The following is a 5,000-nucleotide window of genomic DNA, read 5'->3' as shown; positions in this document are numbered from 1 at the left end:
AAGCTTTGGTTTCCCGGAGGCTGCCCGCCGAGTCATCGGAGGAACTGCGGCGGATCGCTGGCTGGCATCGTTTATGGTTAGAACTAGGGCGGTATCTGATCGCCTTCGAACCTCTAACTTTCGTTCTTGATTAATGAAAACATACTTGGCAAATGCTTTCGCTTCTGTTCGTCTTGCGACGATCCAAGAATTTCACCTCTAACGTCGCAATACGAATGCCCCCGCCTGTCCCTATTAATCATTACCTCGGGTTCCGAAAACCAACAAAATAGAACCGAGGTCCTATTCCATTATTCCATGCACACAGTATTCAGGCGGGCTTGCCTGCTTTAAGCACTCTAATTTGTTCAAAGTAAACGTGCCGGCCCACCGAGACACTCAATAAAGAGCACCCTGGTAGGATTTCAACGGGGTCCGCCTCGGGACGCACGAGCACGCACGAGGCGGTCGCACGCCTTCGGCTCGCCCCACCGGCAGGACGTCCCACGATACATGCCAGTTAAACACCGACGGGCGGTGAACCAACAGCGTGGGACACAAATCCAACTACGAGCTTTTTAACCGCAACAACTTTAATATACGCTATTGGAGCTGGAATTACCGCGGCTGCTGGCACCAGACTTGCCCTCCAATAGATACTCGTTAAAGGATTTAAAGTGTACTCATTCCGATTACGGGGCCTCGGATGAGTCCCGTATCGTTATTTTTCGTCACTACCTCCCCGTGCCGGGAGTGGGTAATTTGCGCGCCTGCTGCCTTCCTTGGATGTGGTAGCCGTTTCTCAGGCTCCCTCTCCGGAATCGAACCCTGATTCCCCGTTACCCGTTACAACCATGGTAGGCGCAGAACCTACCATCGACAGTTGATAAGGCAGACATTTGAAAGATGCGTCGCCGGTACGAGGACCGTGCGATCAGCCCAAAGTTATTCAGAGTCACCAAGGCAAACGGACCGGACGAGCCGACCGATTGGTTTTGATCTAATAAAAGCGTCCCTTCCATCTCTGGTCGGGACTCTGTTTGCATGTATTAGCTCTAGAATTACCACAGTTATCCAAGTAACGTGGGTACGATCTAAGGAACCATAACTGATTTAATGAGCCATTCGCGGTTTCACCTTAATGCGGCTTGTACTGAGACATGCATGGCTTAATCTTTGAGACAAGCATATGACTACTGGCAGGATCAACCAGGGAGCTGCGTCAACTAGAGCTGAGCAGCCGGCCGCCCGGGAGTGTGTCCCGGGGGCCCGCGCGAACACGCAAGCGTCCGCTCAATTATTCTGCAAACAGGAGGAGGCTGAGCTCCCCTGCACAACACACCTCGAAACCCTCTCAGGTCCCGGCGGCGCGCAGCGCCGTCCTAAGTACTTGGTCGGGTTCGAGAGAGGCGCAATCGCCCGGAGTTAGGCGAGTAGACGCTTTAGGTGCGACCACCCGTGCTCCCAACTGAGCTTGCCGCTGCCGACAGAGGCCCGGGAGCGTGCTGTCGTGGCATTGCCGGCGGGAGACAACACGCGCCACCTACGGTGACCGGCAGCTCCAACGCCAGCGCCACAGAAGGACAAAAGCCCCACTTGGGTGCCGAAGCGAACTCTCCCAGCACAGCGCACGCGCCAACACGTCCGCACAGCTGCGATACAAACCACCTGCGAGAACCGCTGGGGCGACCGAGCAGCAGACGGCGTCGCGGCGCCGAGCGCCGGGCGGCGGCGCATCCTCAGCGCACACAGTCCTCAATCGGACCAGCACACTGCAGATGGCCACCGCGCTTCGCACCGGGCCCGCGAGGACCTACTTTGGCCGCAAGGCGCCGCGAGCAGGGGGCGCCGGCGCGCAGCTGCGCCGCCTGCCGCGTCCGTCGGCCGGCGCGCCTGCCACTGGCCGCCCCCACCAGCCGGCTGTAGCGCGTGCGCCCACGCACCGCGCTGCCAGCACGCCGGGCGGCCCCCCCTCACCGGCCGGGGACGGTCCCACCCAGCCACCGCCGCGTATCGCCTCACACCCAGATCCCCTTTCGCGTTCGTGGGCATGGTGGGTCCCCTTTCACGTTCGTGGGCATGGTGGGTATCCCTGAAACAACCGGTTAATAGCTCGACCGATCGTCGCCAACACTGATTCACCTCTAGCGAGAACAACCGCACCACAACGGGTTACCTGTTGTTCATTTGCGTAACGTCACCAGCAAACGTAGACGTCCATCGCCATTTGCAACGAGTATTGCATGCCTGTGTCAGGTGTCACAACACACTACGTCTGCCCACATAGACGCAACAACATGTGCACGCCTCGAGAACACGTGGAAGGTAGCCCCCGTACGTATGCGGTGTCCATTGCGCGAACGACTGTCAGCCGGCCTCTGCAGGATGTCGCAGATGTGGAACGCGGTGCAACATGCTATCACGGTGTGTGAGAAGAGACGACTACGTCCGAATACACGCTCCACTACATCAACAGACTGCTCATGCTGATCGCCATCCAGGGCGTCCGTTCCTCCCACACGTCTGAATGGCGTACCACACTGCAATCCAGCTCTTATAGGGAGACGACACGTAGCTGCGTGCACAATATTTGGACTGTATGGTCTGCCGTTGCTAGGCGCAGTCGTCGTACGGTCACACATGTGCCACGATGTATCATTCAGTACATACGGACCAATGTGCAGTACAGTTTGTGGGTTTTGCGTACATCGGCGGACAGGTGACAGGCCGTACCACAACGTAGGCTGAGTACGTCGGCATGCGAAGGGCATTGAACATGCAAACTTCTCAACGACCAGCTTGCGAAGGCAGGGGGGAAGGGGGGGGGGCATGTACGTCCTGCTGCTATCCACATTACAGTGTATAGCAGGAGCATGTGGAAAGTCAGCAACACCTGCAAGGTGTTTAACATGACGCGATACACAGGGGACCGGGCAGTGCGAATAGCGAACTATATTGCGAGGGTTGCGGTTAGGCAACACTACACTAATTTAACGAGTTGCATAACAATTACAGAGCAGGTTCAGCGACAACGTGCGTCAGGTTAAGGCGCAATATAGGTTAGGTTGAGGCACAATATAGGTTAGGTTAAGGCACAACATGGGTTACGTTAAGGCACAAATTGGGTTACGTTAAGGCACAACATGGGTTACGTTAAGGCACAACATGGGTTACGTTAAGGCACAAATTAGGTTACGTTAAGGCACAAATTAGGTTACGTTAAGGCACAAATTAGGTTACGTTAAGGCACAAATTAGGTTACGTTAAGGCACAAATTAGGTTACGTTAAGGCACAAATTAGGTTACGTTAAGGCACAAATTAGGTTACGTTAAGGCACAAATTAGGTTACGTTAAGGCACAAATTAGGTTACGTTAAGGCACAAATTAGGTTACGTTAAGGCACAAATTAGGTTACGTTAAGGCACAAATTAGGTTACGTTAAGGCACAAATTAGGTTACGTTAAGGCACAAATTAGGTTACGTTAAGGCACAAATTAGGTTACGTTAAGGCACAAATTAGGTTACGTTAAGGCACAAATTAGGTTACGTTAAGGCACAAATTAGGTTACGTTAAGGTACAATATGGGTTAGGTTAAGGTACAATATGGGTTAGGTTAAGGTACAATATGGGTTAGGTTAAGGTACAATATGGGTTAGGTTAAGGTACAATATGGGTTAGGTTAAGGCACAACGTAGGTTAGGTTAAGGCACAACGTAGGTTAGGTTAAGGCACAACATAGGTTAGGTTAAGGCACAACATAGGTTAGGTTAAGGCACAACATAGGTTAGGTTAAGGCACAACATAGGTTAGGTTAAGGCACAACATAGGTTAGGTTAAGGCACAACATAGGTTAGGTTAAGGCACAACATAGGTTAGGTTAAGGCACAACATAGGTTAGGTTAAGGCACAACATAGGTTAGGTTAAGGCACAACATAGGTTAGGTTAAGGCACAACGTAGGTTAGGTTAAGGCACAACGTAGGTTAGGTTAAGGCACAACGTAGGTTAGGTTAAGGCACAACGTAGGTTAGGTTAAGGCACAACGTAGGTTAGGTTAAGGCACAACGTAGGTTAGGTTAAGGCACAACGTAGGTTAGGTTAAGGCACAACGTAGGTTAGGTTAAGGCACAACGTAGGTTAGGTTAAGGCACAACGTAGGTTAGGTTAAGGCACAACGTAGGTTAGGTTAAGGCACAACGTAGGTTAGGTTAAGGCACAACGTAGGTTAGGTTAAGGCACAACGTAGGTTAGGTTAAGGCACAACGTAGGTTAGGTTAAGGCACAACGTAGGTTAGGTTAAGGCACAACGTAGGTTAGGTTAAGGCACAACGTAGGTTAGGTTAAGGCACAACGTAGGTTAGGTTAAGGCACAACGTAGGTTAGGTTAAGGCACAACATAGGTTAGGTTAAGGCACAACGTAGGTTAGGTTAAGGCACAACATAGGTTAGGTTAAGGCACAACATAGGTTAGGTTAAGGCACAACATAGGTTAGGTTAAGGCACAACATAGGTTAGGTTAAGGCACAACATAGGTTAGGTTAAGGCACAACATAGGTTAGGTTAAGGCACAACATAGGTTAGGTTAAGGCACAACATAGGTTAGGTTAAGGCACAACGTAGGTTAGGTTAAGGCACAACGTAGGTTAGGTTAAGGCACAACGTAGGTTAGGTTAAGGCACAACGTAGGTTAGGTTAAGGCACAACGTAGGTTAGGTTAAGGCACAACGTAGGTTAGGTTAAGGCACAACGTAGGTTAGGTTAAGGTACAACGTAGGTTAGGTTAAGGTACAACGTAGGTTAGGTTAAGGTACAACGTAGGTTAGGTTAAGGTACAACGTAGGTTAGGTTAAGGTACAACGTAGGTTAGGTTAAGGTACAACGTAGGTTAGGTTAAGGTACAACGTAGGTTAGGTGAAGGCGCAATGTAGGTTAGGTTAAGGTACGATATACCTTAGGTTAAGGTACAATATCGCTTAGGTTAAGGTACAATATAGCTTAGGTTAAGGTACACGTTGTAGGG

At 51.0% G+C, this 5,000-nt stretch overlaps 1 non-coding gene across 1 annotated transcript in view; it reads right to left on the bottom strand.

The window, feature by feature from the left end:
* Positions 1–1,195, bottom strand: part of LOC126452741 (small subunit ribosomal RNA) — a 1,909-nt gene extending 714 nt beyond the window's left edge. The window contains exon 1 of the ribosomal RNA XR_007584723.1: positions 1–1,195. This exon is cut by the window's left edge and continues 714 nt beyond it. This is a non-coding gene — a ribosomal RNA (small subunit ribosomal RNA).
* Between the last annotated feature and the right edge of the window lie 3,805 nt (positions 1,196–5,000).

The sequence above is a fragment of the Schistocerca serialis genome, unplaced genomic scaffold, assembly GCF_023864345.2.
Source record: "Schistocerca serialis cubense isolate TAMUIC-IGC-003099 unplaced genomic scaffold, iqSchSeri2.2 HiC_scaffold_916, whole genome shotgun sequence".
In the NCBI taxonomy this organism is placed as follows: domain Eukaryota; kingdom Metazoa; phylum Arthropoda; class Insecta; order Orthoptera; family Acrididae; genus Schistocerca; species Schistocerca serialis.
The sequence above is the reverse complement of the archived record's forward strand: the minus strand, read 5'-3'. Positions and strand labels throughout refer to the sequence as shown.